Source organism: Camelus bactrianus, chromosome 28 (assembly GCF_048773025.1).
Source record: "Camelus bactrianus isolate YW-2024 breed Bactrian camel chromosome 28, ASM4877302v1, whole genome shotgun sequence".
Lineage (NCBI taxonomy): Eukaryota > Metazoa > Chordata > Mammalia > Artiodactyla > Camelidae > Camelus > Camelus bactrianus.
Window position 1 is genome coordinate 19,872,921 of NC_133566.1, and position 16,607 is coordinate 19,889,527.

The following is a 16,607-nucleotide window of genomic DNA, read 5'->3' on the forward strand; positions in this document are numbered from 1 at the left end:
CTCTGGCATCTTTATCATTTGCTCAGCATCGCTGTATTTTTTGTGATTTAGGAAAATATCGACCCAAAGACAAAGAATGAAAATTTAAGTAGGTGATTCACTTGGGGCATCAAATAAATTCCAGTGGATGGAGAGTGTGGTTCAAAACCAGTACTTCTTAGAGGGGAGACACTCTTTGGCATTTGTCTGGGAATCTTGAAATCTTGTTTTTCTGAAAGAGTGGGGGCAAAGTTTCTTCACAATATGCACTGCCACCTGTAATTTATCAGACATAGCTTCTACCAGCAAATTCCCACAGCCTTTCAATCAGAGCGGAACAATACGAAATGAGAAGTAAAATGACTAGAAGTGTAAAAAGCCTTAGGAAAAAAAATTATTCTCACACAAAAACTTTAGGTGAATGTTTTATCCATAACCACCCCGACTGGAAGTAATCCAAATGTCTGCTGACAGGTGAATGAATCAGCACACACTGGCTCATCCACACACTGGAATACTATTCAGGAGTGAAAAAGAACTGCTGAAACAGGCAGCAGCAATAATAAATCTCAAATGCATTCTATTAAGTGAATGAAGCCAGATTCAAAAGGCCACACACTGCATGAATCCACTTCTGTGTCATTCTGGAAAAGGCAAAACCTATAGGCGTGGAGACCAGATCCATGGTTTCCAGGATTTGGGACTGGTTACAGGGGTGGGTTGCCTCTCAGAGGATGCCAAGCTGGTGGCAGATGGACTTGTTCTGTACTGTGACTTTGGTGGTAAGCTTTGTCAAAACCCATAGAACCGTACTCCAGAAACAGTGAATTTTATAGTATGCCACAAAAAGAAAAAAAATCTCTGAATTTAGTCCTTTAGAAACAGGGTACTGACTCTTCAGGCCAGGATGAAACAATGAAGAATCTGCGCGATTCTCCCGAATTACACCTGCCCGGCTCCAAGCGCAGCGCACTTTTTTCAGTCCCTGACTCTGTTCTCTCTAACCTGGTGAAGGTAAAGATGAATATATTCAAGACCCGAAGCTCATCTGTTTCTGTTTTTTGCGGTCTTGCTCTTTCTGTGTATGATTTGGGAAGAAAAACTAATAGTGGAGGAGACATCCCTTAATAAGTAGGAGAGGAAATAGTGGGAAGAGGATGAAAAGAAAGCAGTGCATGGGGGGAGGGTGTGTAGCTCAGTGGCAGAGCGTGTGCTTGGCATGCATGAGGTCCTGGGTTCAATCCCCAGTACCTCCATTTTAAAAATAATAATTTAAATAAATAAATAAATAAATAAATAAATAAATAAATAAATAAATAAATAAACAAACAAACAAACCTAATTACCTCCCCCCCCAAATTAAAAAAAAAAAGCAGTTTATGATCTCAAGTGGGTTAATGTCCATATGCTGAACAGAGGTGAATAAATTCAAGGTCTTGGTGCAGAAGGTCAGTGCGGCCTCACAGTGGTCATCCAGATCCCTGGAATGGCAGCTTCACCGGGACACTCGTATCCCTGCGGTGGCCCCAGTGGCCAGGACAACATGGCGCCCACATGCATGTGACAAGATGCATAATCCGTATTTGCCCAATAATGAACAGCCCTGAGGCAGGAGCTCAGAGGAGACAATTTGATTAGAGGAAAATGGAGAAGAAATACATGGAAGATTCACACAGGTCAAGCTGAGTATTAGGAAGTGTGCCAAGAGAGATTTAAAATAACATTACAAAACTGAACACACATAAAGCAAAACATAAAAAAAAAAAAACACCCCACAAAATCAACCTCCAAAGCGAAGGACAGAAAGCAGACGGCTCAGAACGAATGGCACGGGAGCCCTGACTCTCCAGCCCTGAGCTACCTACCCCGGACCTGTTTGCCAAGCTGGCCTCTGATCTCACAGGCTCCCTGCTCAGACCTGGAGGGAACACACAGTGAAAAGCGAAAACATCCCAACAGGGCTAACACTTCCATGTCTTACAATGTCCAGGCTCTGTGGTCAGAACTTGACTAGCATTAACTCACTTCATCTTCACAACAACCATCTGAGGTGGGAGCTGTTGGGTCCCATTTTACAGATTGAGAAAACTGAGGCGCAGGGAGCTTTCTGACTAGCCCAGGGTGGGATCTGAACCTACCCTGACCCGAGGGTCTGTGTAACCCTTACACAACCGGAAAATTGGATAAATCCATGAAGACAAAGGTTATCAGAGGTCAAGTCTTCCACCCACAGACATCCCACCACTAAGGGCAGGAAGGGCGTAGGAGGGGGTATGGCTGAACTGACAGCTACATACGTGACAGTAACTTTTGGTGCCCCCCCAAAAGACTGCTTCAGTGTCTAATGTTCCTCCCAGGACCAGGGAATGGAGTTCTGTCCAGAGTGGAGAGGCAAGTCAGGGACATTCAAAACTACGTTATCTGCAGACAGTCAGGGTGGAGAGAAGACGACACGGGAAGGCTGTCTTCCGGAAAGTGAAAGGCCATCATGTGGATGAGGAGGAATTCAGTTTGCTCTGGGCTGCCCCCGTCACTGCAGGTGTCCAGGCAGAGGCCAGACAACAAACTGTTGGACCAGATAGCCCTGTGATCTCAGCTAACAATTAATTATTCTCAGATGCAAAGTGATTCTCAGGTCTCCGAGAGCAAGTAAGGAATGGAAAGGCCCAGCTCCAGCTCAAAGAAGAAATGCAAACCTGGCTGCTGCGTGGAGATGTCATGTGCGGCCAGGTCGGAGTTGAACCCTGCAGCCCAGAGCATCCTGACCGACCCCATTTCCCAAGGGCTGGTGACCCCGTCAGACCTAGCTGGGGTGAGGCGGGCTGTTCCTTCTGGCTTGCTTTCAACCTCGTCCATCAGTAAGATTCCTGCAGGTGTTTCAAAGGATTTTCAATGCACCCCATAATGTTTCTGGGAACATTTATATGTTCTCCCCCCCAACTAAATAGGGCATTAATCCTGAGAACCGATTTCAAAAGTCAAGGGGTCTATCCAAGCTTAGACTAAGTTTTGGAAAGTTTACGATATTTGTTCCTTTATGACAAACTAACAGCAAATTAAAAGGCGACAGACATCCACCTACCCTGTCAAGCTTTTCCTCGGGCAACACAATCAAGGCGACTATATATGGTGTACAGTCTAGGAAAACCAATAAAAATATTGACAACTCGAGGCCATTACTTTTTTTTTTTAAGGACCTGTAATCCTACTGGCTCTACCCTACAGAAGAGAGTGCCACGTAGGGGTGCAGGAGACATGGGTACCCTACGGTAGCCCCAGGAACAAACTGGCTCAGCCCACCGTAAGGAAACTTGGCAACATGACCAAGAGCTTCAAAATGTTTCTAACCTTTCACTCAAGGAGCCCACGTCTGGGAATCCACTCTAGGGTAATAATCCTAAATTCAGAAAAATCTTTACTCATAAAAGACATGCACTGCTCTATTGTTTGTAAGCGTAAGATTCCAGAAAAACCTGAGTTTCTAAAAATAGGGGGATGGTTATGTGTCCACTGAAGATAAAGCTTGTGGTAAAGTATTACATGAAAGAAGCCAGATACCAAATTAGACATCAGTCTAAAGACAGTGATGTGTTTTTTTTCCTTCATAATCTGTTTGGTCTTTTTTAAAAAAAAATTATCTATTTATTTTTTAATTGAAGTACAGTCAGTTACAGTGTGTCAGTTTCTGGTGTACAGCACAATGTCCCAGTCATGCATATACATACACATATCCATTTTCATATTTTTTTCATTAAAAGTTATTACAAGATATTGAACATAGTTCCCTGTGCTCTACAGAAGAAACTTTTTTAAAAATCTAGTTTTATATATAGTGGCTAACACTTGTCAATCTCAAACTCCCAAATTTATCCCTTCCCACCCCCTTTCCCCGGTAACCGTAAGATTGTTTACTGTGTCTGCCAGTCTGTTTCTGTTTTGTAGATGAGTTCATAGTATGAAGACACTGATGTTTGAAAAGAGAAACAAGTATGTAATTTACACACCAGGAGAAAGTTCCGGCAGAAACTGGACCCACGTGTTTAAACGGTTATATTTGGGTGACAGGATTAAGTGACATTAAGAAAAATCTCATCTTATAATAACCTTTAATGAAAAAGAAAATGAAAATGAATATATGTACATATATGCATGACTGGGACATTATGCTTACACCAGGAATTAACACACTGTAACTGACTATACTTCTGTTTTTTTTTTTTTAAAAAAAAAGGAGAGAACAGTGTAGTCCTTATGGGGGCTTGGCTTTAAGGACTAAAGGATTTCTTATTTGCCAGACAGTGTTAAATCGCACAGTCTCCCATACTTTGCTGTCAGCAGTCCCTTGTGCACTCTTCCCTGGGCATTTGCTTCGTGTTTCTCCCTCCTCATTCTCGGCGCATCTAAATCCAGTCCACCTGTGGAAGCCCACACCCACACATCACTGCTTGCAGACCCTTGTCCTGCAGGTCTCCTGACCAGGCCTGGCCCAGGCTGGCCCCTCTCTTCCCTCCCTCCCGTTTACTGGTCTGGCTCAAACACGCAACTATATGGCAAGCATTTCAACTCATATACTGGATCTTCCAGGTGAAAAAAATATATACACATATACATAAAGCTTTTTATTTTGGAAAATTTCAAACATATACAAAAGGAGCAAGAATAATATAAGGAGCCTGGTTAAGCCCTCAGGCACGCTAGCTCGTGGCCAATCTCGGTTCATCTACTCCCGTCCACTCCACGGTCACCCCACCTTGAGCCCCAAACGTCTGTGAAGCAGACCCCAAGTAGCACATCATTTCACTGTGTATCTCAAGAAGACAGGAATTCTAAAAGTTTCTACAAAATGATTATGATGTTTTTATATGTAACAGTACTCTAATACTATAAAATATCTTTTGTATTTTCCTGATTGTTTTAAAAATCATTTCCCCCCTACAGTTGATGTATTTCAATCAGGACCCAGATGTGGTCCATACATTGCTGTGGGTCAGTCTACGTCTTTCCCTCTCTCTTTTGAGCCTTTTAATCCTTAGCTGTCCGACAGGTATCTATCAGAGAGAAGGAGGTATTCCATAATCCTTTAAGCACCAAAATACTTTCTAATAAGACATGAAACCAAATCATTTAACTACTTCTCAGTAGTTTTAAAAAACGTTACTTTTAGTTATAAAACTACCTATAAATAAAACTATAGGTACATATTTTTTTAAAGTAAAGAAATAACTGGTAACACTAATGTACCCATTACCCATACTGAATAATTTAACACTTCCCCACACTGATCTCAGAGCTCACCTGACTTTTTTTTTTTAAATAGAAATGAAGTGTTTCTGATACACAGGTAAAGTTTCTAATCTCAGCCATTCATTTCCCCACCCTCCCCAGAAGTTAACTATTGTCCAAAAGTGCTGTTTATCAAGCCTCTGCATGTGTCTATAATTTTATTTACATGTATTTAATACATATATGTATTAGCCACAGTTTACAGATTCAGTCTGGGTGTTTTCTTCAACTTTTTATTTAGAAAACATTTACGGGAAAATTGTAGGAGAAGAACAGTGAAAACCCATCTGTCCTTCAACCAGATTTATCGTCATTAACATGATCCCAAATTGGCTTTAGATTTACCTCCCTCCCCTCTATACAGGTGCACACACGCACGCGCACACACACACACTTATTTTGCTGAATCATTTGAAAGTAAATTGTAGTTATTTTGACGCCTCACCCTCCAATCCCTCAGCAAGGCTCTCCTAAGCCCCAGGACACTCTTCTATGTAACCACAGTGAAAGTATCACTCTCGGGAGCGTTTTAAACGTTCATATTAATGCTGTTACATTGTGAGTATCCTTTAGCAACTTGCATTTCCCAATCAACATTAGACTTCTGGAAATCATTCATGTTATGCCCGTAGCTCTGGTTAATTCACTGCATTCTACCATACAGCTGTATTTGTTTACTTAGTTAATATGCTGATGGCTATGCAACGTCCCAGTTGGTGCTTCTGCATGCGACGCAGCAACAGTTATTCTGGGTCACGGCCCTTGCGCCCCGTGCAGGAGATCTGCTGAGTCACAAGACACGGGCAGCTTCCGTTTTACTAGCTGTCACCAAATCACTCCTCCAAGTAGGTATACTGATTTAAGCATCGTTTGTTAACCAACATCCTTGTCAACACCTGTGCTCTTGGACTTTAATTTTTGCCATCTCATTGTTTTAATATCATTTCCCCGATCCGGCTTCTCTTTTTAAACAGAAAGCATAGAATGCATTTAACCTCTTCTGGTCATCCTGTAGCACCACCGTGACCCCCCCGTTACCAAGCACCCTGCTGTATTATCGCTGCACCTCTTTGCCTTTGACTAGGTGGTCAGCTGCCACTTAATCTGACCATCCAGTAACCAAGCGGTGCTCCTAAATCAACTTCGTAAAATCCTGGGTAAAGGTCCAGGGGCCCCACCTCTGGATTAAAGAGCAAGAACTCTAGTAAAGAACAACATGACCAACTTTTCAGTGGGACGAGGGCCTGTTTTAACTGAACAGTTCCTCGTTCTTGATTTTAATACAGATGTTTGAAACACTGAAAGTATAATATCTAGATAAGTACTGCAAACTCCCAACTCTGGGATGTAGTGAAAAAAAGGACAAGACAGAGGTCAGAGAGCTTATCCCCTCCTCTTAACAGAAAGGTGTGCAGCCCCCCCAGCCCGGTGAAAGGAAGCAGCGTCATTTCAGTTACTCAGGAGGGGACATGGCAGAAAGGAGAGACGGGCAGAAGGCACGTGACGACGGAAGATACGCTCAGCTACGAGTCAGACCCGGCTGCTGATTCCAGTTCGTTTTCCTAGTCTGTACAAGGAGATAAACTAGATGGCTTAAAATTTTTGTTCTTTCAACTCAAACACTCAATGGTTCTACGATACCATAAACACCTGTGAAAAATTCGTTTTACTTCAGCCCTAGACAAAACTGGGATTCATAAGGCTGATCCTGAATCATCAAAAACAAAATGAAATGGAAAACAAAAAACAAAGTTTCTATCTTCATTATTTAAGAAGTCAGAAAAGCGTAGGATGCATTTTAGAACAGTTCCATCAAAAACGGCTAAAGTTAATTTCAGCATTTTGAAAAACGAGCATTTACTGTCTGGAGAACCAAATTTCGTAAGGGATAAAAGGCACAGATACATGAAATTTTTACCCCATAAATACACAGTGAACACTCTCAGGTACCCTTTCTAGGCATGGGGAGAGAGGAACTCCATTTCTGATCCCAAGGAATTCATGATCTAATGGAGGAGATAGATGAGAAAAACAATTGTTTTAATATAAACTGATTGGTGCTATTTAATGCTAGTATGGGCTGTTGGGGGAAGGGGACAGAAGTCGATCACGATCAAGAGTAGGAAGTTGATGTGGTTGCCAGTGGGGAGGTGGGGTGGGAAGGGACAGACTGGGAGTTCAAGATTTGTAGATACTGACAGGTATATATAGAATATATAAACAAGCTTATACTGTGTAGCACAGGGAAATACATACATATATATATGTGTGTGTGTATATATATATGTATATATATATATATATATACACACACACACACACATACACACACACAAGATCTTGTAGTAGCTCACGGTGAAAAAGAATACAAAAATGAATATATGTATGTTCATGTATGACTGAAAAATTATGCTGTGCACCAGAAATTGACACAACATTGTAAACTGACTATAACTCAATAAAATTTAAAAAAAATAGGAAGCTGATGGGCTCATCTGGTCCAGTCACTGGTGAACATGTAGTGAGGCGTGAATACGCCCATAAAGCATCAGCTTCTTCTAAGACGACATCAGTGTCTGGAAGTGTTTAGAGCAGGGGGTGCCTACACCACGTGTCATGAGATTCACCTCCTGAATGAAGATGGTTAGCCTCTGAAGACTTCTGACCAATCTCCAGCGTTCTCGGGACAAGAGGGTCACTGAGACGAAGGGGCTCTCTCCACTCTCCAGGGGGCTTCCCATCACTGGAACGGAAGGCAGGCTAGCGGGACCCCGGCTACTCCTAGAACTGCTGCTGGGTGTTGTCCCGCAGCGCTTGGCTCACGTACCTCCTTGCCAGGGCCACCCCTCACCCCTCCGAGCCTGAGCCGCTCCTCTCACAGGTATTCCATCTGACGTTTTATTCTGCTTTGTCAGTATCGTAAGGACTGGTTTTCCTGTTTGTTCCCCTGCAATTCAAGCTCCCACAGGCTGGGACCCTGTCATGTTCTACTTGGTAACCACAGAAGGTGTTCAGTCATTGTTAAATGGATGGACGGATGCATGCACCCCAGGCATTCTTCCAAAGCAGGCAGGGAGGGCGTTGATACTGCTGCTCTGATTAATTTCACAACATGCACACATCCTAGAAGCATAAGAAAGCATGGAAAATGTCTGTGGGCTGGTGTGTTTGTTTGGATTGGTTTTCTTTTCTGAGGCAAAACGAAGAGGGTAAAAGGAGCGGAGTTAACATCACTAACCACTCACTGAAAGTTGTTTGGAATCCACCGTTTCCAAAAACTCCCAGCACAGCAGGATGCGAGGTTCCCAGATGGCAAGTGGGCTGTCGGGTCTTCACGGGCAACGGAAATGGCAAATTGCATTTTGCACAGTCACATACCTTCTCAGCAGATCCCAACTATTATTTCCGCACCAGTCAAGTAATTCAAGGGCGGGAGTGGCGCGTAGATAAATGGTGCCCAGAGTGGGGGAGGGGGTGAGGGGAAGGCTGGGCAGAGAGGGTTCAACCTTGCCCGTAGTTTGTCAGTTTCCTTTCATCCCTTCTGAATAAAGTCTGCATTCCTTTTCTCCCAGAAGGGCAGCCCCGCTCCCCACCTAACACAGCCCTGAACACGGTGGATTCCGTGCCCCTGAAGCCGAGGTCCGCAAGGAAGCTGAACGGAGGCCAGTGTTAGCGCAGGAGAGAAAGGGAGATTGTCCCCCTGGCCAAGCTCAAACATTTCATTCTCTTCCTAGGCCTCAAAACCCTAATTTGACCACAAAAACCTGGCCTCTGGTGTTTCTGTTATGAGTATCGGATTCCTCCGGCTGAACTTGGCTGTTCACTGCCTGAACAAATTACATTAACAATACGGAGAAATGTATACAGGGCCTTAAAAACACTGCTGAGCAGGGACCAAAACAAAGGCGGTGGTGTCCTAGCAACCAGCCTCACCCCCCAGCAGCCTCTGGCCCTGCCAGGGATTGTAAGCCATTCAGCTCCTCTCTTCTCTGCAAACAATTAGGGACAGAGAAGTCACAATTACAGATGGGATTTACAGCCAGAGGAGCAATCTATAAATCACGGAGCTCCCACCCCCAGCCATTCCCAGCCAGATAATCAGAGCCAGATGTTCGTCACAGCTGCTTCAGCGCGGGTACACTGCTGTCCAACTCGACCATGCCCCTGCTCTGAGAACCGGCAGAGGCTGCAGCCAGAGAATCCGGCCAAGCCAGAGGGGGCCTCTGCACCCTGGAGCCGGCCCAACTGTAGGAAAAGTTGGGTCGTGTGGGAACCGTTTGGTAGAGCGACCACAGAGATGCCCGGCACTCTCCTTGGTGAGCACGGTGGCTCCCGGACTTCCCGCGGACTTTGCACAATTTGGTGATTGTGGCCATTAGCAGCAGCGGCAGCATTAGCATTCATTATCACTTGTGAAGCACTGAGCATCCAGCGAGGACTTCACAGGTCGTCCCTCACTGCAGAGCACTCCTGAAAGATCAGCCAAGTCACAGAGCAAGGAACTGAGCCCTGGAGAGGGCAACAGTTTTCGAGAAGGTCCCAGGGCCAGTAAGAAGCAGGGCAGCAACTCAAAGCTGGGTCAGCTTGAAACTGATGCCCAGTCATCTCGTTAAATCATGGAGCAATGGAGACTCTGATTCAGGATTTAGGTTGGCAGTTTCCAAATTACTCTCTTGACTGTCAAGACTTGGAAGAGACTCGCATTCGTTACTTTATTCCTTCATAGTGGCTGTAGTTTAAAACTTCTGGACTGAACCAAGTCAAATTGTTAGGATCTGGGGCCACGGGACAGCAAACTCCAAGGGTAGGAAAAGCCAGACTATTCAAATATTGCCAAGGTGCTTTTCTTCACAGCCCTCCTTTTATGCACATTTTAAATTTTTTGTGATAACGTACACACAATGATGAGCACACATCTTCACTGTACAGACCGATTAACTTTTACATATGTATAAACCCGTGTAACCAACAGTAGATCAAGATACGGAACATTCTAGAACCCATTCTAGAAGTTTCCCATGTGTCCCCTCCCAGTCATTACTCCTTTGCCTCTAAAGTAGCCACTATTCTGATCTTCATCGTCATAGACATTTTTGCCTCCGTCTGAGCAAATGGAATCACAGAGCATGTCTCTGGTGTAAAGATACACCTTTTGAGCAGTTTGGGTTATTCTCAGGGTGAAGCCCACGCTCCCGAGTAAAAACTACCAACAATGCCAATAACCCATGATGAAAAAGAATATGAAAAAGAATATATATTTATATATGTGTAACTGAATCATAACGCTGTACACCAGAAACTCACACAACATTGTAAATCAACTATATTTCAATGAAAAAATTAAAACCAAAACTGCCAAGAATGAAAACTTGACATTGCATTACAGTCCTGTCCGCTACACCAGCTTTGCTCTGTAAGGCAATCCCGTGGCATTTGCAATTCCTCTTCCCAGGACCCTGCTCATGGCGTCTAAGATGCCCTGTCCTCAAGGGGCGGACAAGCCCCTGGCCATCTGTCTTCGAGCACTGCTGGTAACTGAATCTGGTAGTAACAAGCTGTGTTTACCCCACTTGTCACCCTCATCCTTCACCCACTGACAGCCACCATCTTTCACTCCACAGGAAGTGCAGCGGGGCACGGAGGATGTGGCCGGGGCTCTTCATGGGAGGAGCAGGATGACACCGGCTGGAATGTCTGGGCTCCGAGTGCCCTCTGGGTTCGGGCTGTCCCTCACCCTCTCACCTCCCCAGTAGGAGCCCTCCCACCGGCACATGAAGAGGCTGCCCACTCACCACACACGCACACGGGCTCCCTGCAGGGTTGGGACTTTCACTCAGAAGTCTAGGCAGGAAAGCCACCAGGCCTGGGGGTGGGCATGGGGTTGCAAGAAGTTGCGGTGGAGATGATGTAAAGAGGCCAGCACAACAGGAAGACGTCCTGAGCAAAGCACCGGGAGGGAGGGGCAGGGTTTTCCTTTCTTGGCTTTCTCCGCCGCAGTCTTGACCTCCCCCAGAAGCGCACTGCTGCTCACCTTAACTCCTTGGCGCCGCCCCAGCTTCCCTTCCCAGGGTGGTTATTTTTAGCTGCGCTCAGCACCTGTTTGTTTCCATGACTGTTTTAAAATTCTAAATCTGTTGGCACACTGGGACACAGGACTCTCCAAGGGATCTAATGCTACCAGCCGGAAGTGGCGGATCCTCAGGAATTCATTCTCTGGTCCAAGCATTTATGGCCGACACATAAATGCAGTGACGCTCCCTTCCAAATAAAACAGCGGGGCATGGGACTCCACAGAGGGTATTCTGGGGTGTGACTTCTAGACGCAAGAGACGATCGAAGGGGTACGATTAGGGGAAGTGTGGCGTGTTCTTGGTTAGTAGGCCTGTGTCTGCTGATCTGTGATGGGGACCCCTAGGAAATTTCAGAACTTGAAATTGACACAGATGCAGGCCACTCTCAAGGTCAGCGTTTCCAAGCCCAGTGCAGTCTTCTGTCACTGCCGCTCGGGTCCAAAAAGGAGCCGGGGCCCATCCACACACCTGGCCCTCAAAGCCCTCCCCCACCCCCGGCACACGGGGAGACTGGAGGCTTCCCATTCAAGGCATCTCCTGGGCGCTCCAGTCTCAGCAGACACACCCTCCCTTCCACCCCGGCCCCTTCTGGGACTCCTCCTGGAGCCAAACATTCTCTGCTGCTGGGAGACAAGTTTTGTCCTGTTCTAGTCCTGGGGGTTTCTAAAGGCCAGTCTGTTTCCTAACCTGGTAACTGACACGGGAGATCCTTCCTGTAAGCCTGTTCGGACCGCACGGTGACCCTGACACCACAGCCTGCTCAGCGGGTGGTGTTCGGATCCAAAGGAGGAATGCCTGTACCCAACCTGTGAGTGAGCACATCTTTGCTCAGGGGCTGAGGGCGTGAGGAGCACCTGGGCCCAAAACCTTGTGCAAGTCACACAGGAGCAGGTGAGAAAGCTCTCGGTGGCAGTGGAAGGAAGACTGTATATGGGTTTGCAGCCACTCAAAGCAGCCTGCACATTCCTACTTCCAAGCTTTGGCTCTTGCTGTTCCCCGGCCCGGCATCCTCTCCTTCCTCTCCCAGTTCACACTCGATTCAAAAGACAACTCAAAAAAACATCAAGACCTCAGACTGCAATGAGCCTTCCTTCCTCGAAATCAGAGGTCAAACACGAGAACACTTCTCAGGGCCAGGCGGAGAGTAGTCGTGATAATAAACAGAAACCATGATAATAATCATCCCGTGAGGCAGGCACCGTCACTGCCAGGATGTACAGAGGGGTCAGGTAACCTGCCTAAGGTCATGGCCGATGCTAAGTGGTGGGGCCAGGGTTTGAACCCAGCCCTGCTTGTGGCCCCAACCAAACACAGCTCTGCAGGAGGAGTGGGCGTGGAAACCGGGAGGGAGGGAGGCCGCCAACCTTCACCCCGCAGGAATTTGAGCCCAGCCTTGCTACACCTCTGATTTTTCAAGAGAAGCTTGAAGTTGGGATTTTTATATGATTTTTTTTTTTTGCTTGTCTGATGATCAGAACTCTTATTTTTTATTTTATTTATTTTTTTAATGCTGGTTTATTTTAGGTTATGTTTTTCAAGTTTCTCCAATTGTCTAGTTTCTTTCTTTTTTCATTGAGGTACAGTCGATTTACAACGTTGTGTCAATTTCTGGTGTACTGTAGAGTGATTCAGTCATACATACATATTCCTTTTCATAATCTTTTTCATTACAGGCTATTACAAGGTATTGGATACAGTTCCCTTTGCTCTACAGCAGGACCTTGCTGTTTATCTATTTTATACACAGGAAAACATGGGGCGCTTCACACATTTGCGTGTCATCCTCGCGCAGGGGCCACGCTAATCTCTGTATCGTTCCAATTTTAGTATATGTGTTGCCAAAGCGAGCACCGACAATTTCAAACTTTGCAAAATCACCGTACCAGCCCCAAGTCATGTCTGAAATGGGACTGGGCCAGTGGGCACAGGCCATGCCTGCCGGGAATAACGCCTCCGACCCCTGAGCCGGCACCGCTCCGTGGGGTCTCTCCTTGCAGGCCTGGAGTTCCGATGTTTGTGGTTGCAGAGAGCCCTCCTTCCCTAAATCACAAGCTAAGCGAGGACAGAGAGCAGGTCTTACAGTCCATCGCGTTTCATGAAATCCTACACGGCCTCTCGCCCTCCTGGGAAGAACAGGGGAGAGCCTGACTTTCTAGAAACCCTACTACGTGCCAACACTTGTTCTAGATTCTTCTATATATCGGCTTATGTAATCCTTATTCTTTCTAAACAAAGGCAGACCGTGAAGGGTTAAGAGGCGTTGAGTCTCTTACTAAAAGTCTCAGGCAGTGGTGGCAGCCCCATGCCCACTCCCTCCAGCTCCTTCCAGCTCCTTCCAGCTCCTTCCAGCTCCTTCCAGCTCACGGAGCAGTTGTAAATCCTGGTTGATGAGCTCTATCTCTGTGGTTCCAGGCAGGGAAATCAATTCTTAAATTAATGAATGAGGGAACTGTTTATGTTTGAAAAGCTCTCAGTAAATAATAAAGCACTTGGCTCCCTGGTCACCTAAGTTCTCAGAGCTCTCGGGGCTACGTCGTCTGCCTTGAGGACTGGACACTGCCCTGGAGACAAAGGCTTGTTCAGTGATGTTGGCTAAATTTCCAGGGGTGGGGGTCCCAGAGTAGGAAAGCAAAGTGTCTCGGGGGACAGGCCCCTCGTGCTGTGTGGCCAAAGGCAGCGCAGGGCGGAGGGGAGCCTTGAGTGGCCTCCCGGGGCCAGTCTCCTCACTTCTCCACACTCAAGTCTCCCACCTGTCAGATGGGGGTGATGAGCTCGGTGCTGACCGTGCTCACCGCTTCACAGGGCTGTTGTGCGTGTTCAGGGCCCTGTCTGGCCTGTGGCAGCCCCTCCAGAGTGGTGGTGTTCAGAGCCCTGTTGATGCATCTCTGTCACCCCCATGGAAGGAAGAGGCCCAGCAGACAAGGACAGGGTGTCGGGACCGACCGGGATGAACCCAGCCCTCCACGCTGCCACCGGATGCTTCCTTCCACGGCCCAGGGAAAACTCCTCCGGTGAGTCTCGGCTGTGGCTCATGGTTTATGGTGGGTTTCCCTGGACCCTCTTGGGCTTCCACGTAGGCAATCAGCAAACCGTGATTGTCTTCCAATCTACTGTCTTGGCTGCCACACCCATGTAACCCTTCTCTCCCTCCCCAGCTCTCCGCACTTGTCATTTCCTCAAAGGAGAAGGCCCGTCTGTCTTGTCTACCTGGCAGTGACCCCGAGGCACCACTGGAGATGCCTGCCTAGGGGAGACCCTGTAGGGCTCAGCCTGGGTAGGTCCAAGGCCTCCCCAGCAGGGCAGGCAGCTCCTGGGAGAAGCCGGAAGGGAGATGGGGACACTCAGTGTGCGTGGAGAAGGGGGCAGGCAGGAGGGGAGACCTCCTAGGGGGTAAGGGCAGGGGCAGAGCTGACGTCACCATAAGGAAGCAGTAATGGTCACACGGCTGGGAGGGTCCCCCACCGGGTCTGACACAGGGCTAGGATCCAAGAAGTACTGTTGAATCAACACTGATCTGTGAAGATTATGTCCTGTCTCCACAGGCACAACCCAGGACAGATCCTTCTAGACTCTCGCCTTCTCCAGGATTTTAGGTATATGGAGACTGAAATGCTTCCTCTCTTACAAGGGATATTCATGTCTCAAATGGAGATCCCTTCAAAGAAGGCAAATGAGTTTCCTAACCCGTTAACATTGTTGAATTTCCTGTCTGGAACCCCCCACCCAGGTCTGCTAAGTAGCCTCCCCAGGACAGGACCTATCAGACACATTTGGGGGGAAAAATCATCCATAATTCGGAAATGCAACAGTTGCAGCAGTAGGTTTCTGTGCAAAGGCGTTGCTTCCATTACCTACTCCCTATGTGGGCCCTGGAGACAGCCCTTCCGTCTCGAGGCCGCACCTTCTGCCCCTTGGGATGACCTAGGAATCTGCATTTCAACAAGCAGTTGGGATGATTCTGAAGCAGAGTTCCCTGGACCACACTTTGAGAATCACTGTCCTGACGGGTCTGCAGCTTTGAAGCCCCTGAGCATCTTCCCTGGAGCTCCCTGCTCCCTTCTCTGACCCAAGACACCCACCTGGACATTCAGAGCTGGAGCAGCTCCCTTTGGGAGCACAGGCAGTGGACAGACCACAGGAAAAGAAGCAGGCTGGCCAGCAACTCCTGGCGCTGCAGCCCCCACCCCCAACCACGGAGGATGCACGAAGTAAGTCTTCTCGTCTCATTCATGTGCCCAGAGAGGACAGCGCCATTGGCTTCACAGGGACTCACGCAAAAGAAGGAGAAGATATCCTTGTGGGCCCTACACTGGGGCCCCCAGTCGCCCTCCTGCTTTGGGCTGTTGCCTGGGGACTGACCTCCTTATTCACGCCCCAGGTCTCTCCTGGGTGGCCTGGACGCACACATCACCTGTCCCGCTTGGCAAAAACTCTCCTAACCAGACCACCTGTTTACCTGTTCACCCGGTGGCACATTTTAGATTCAGAGAAATATCTGCCCCTGTTTTTCAATGACTACTGTAAAATCTGTAAAATACGTGGAGGAAAAAGAAATCAATGACATTACACATGGGGCCGAACCCGCAAGCCCAGATTACTTGGACAAAGTCACTTTCTTACTGATTTCGTGTTGATTCCCAAGGGGAAGAAGAAAAAAGTTCAACTTTTTTTAATAATGCGTCACTTCCTCAAGATAATAAAAAATGAACTGAAGATAGCAAAAATGTGGCCCATAAACATCTTTTTGTTTTTCTTCCTGGAATTGTCCCTTCCACAAAAAAGGGAGATCCTACCATTCCAAAGGCTCTCCGTCCACTGGACTTTGTGTGCGCTCCTCCCTCGGTATCCACAGAGGATTGGTTTTAGGACCAAAATCCATGGATGCTCAAGTCCCTTACGTGAAACGGAGTTGTATTCGCACACTCTAATTCATCTCTAGACGACTTGTAACACCTAATACAATGTCAATGCTATGCAAATAGTTGTCACTGTGCGGCGAATTCAAGTTTTGCTTTTTGGAGCTTTCTGGAATTCTTTTTGCCCCCAGATATTTTCGACCCGCGGTTGGTCAAATCCCCTGCTCGGAACCTGCGGATGAGGAAGGCCAACTATATTCAGCTCCAGACACATGGAAAACTAAAGCTGCATGTGTGACAGGCCAAACACATACCTAGAAGCCACCTGGAGAACACGGAATGGTAAGAATTTAGCTCTTCAACGAGGAATTCGATATGGCTCGCCCCCTCACCTCCTCCAAGTCTCTGTTCAAGTGTG

The 16,607-nt window shown here is 47.0% G+C and overlaps 1 protein-coding gene and 1 non-coding gene across 2 annotated transcripts in view; both read right to left on the reverse strand.

Annotated features, from left to right (window-relative positions):
- TCF7L1 (transcription factor 7 like 1) overlaps positions 1-16,607 on the reverse strand; it is a 144,892-nt gene that overhangs the window by 62,072 nt on the left and 66,213 nt on the right. The gene's annotated exons all lie outside the window — the stretch shown is intronic.
- On the reverse strand, positions 13,081-13,184 carry LOC123618075 (U6 spliceosomal RNA). Its single transcript, XR_006726445.1, has one exon. It is a non-coding gene; the product is annotated as a U6 spliceosomal RNA (small nuclear RNA).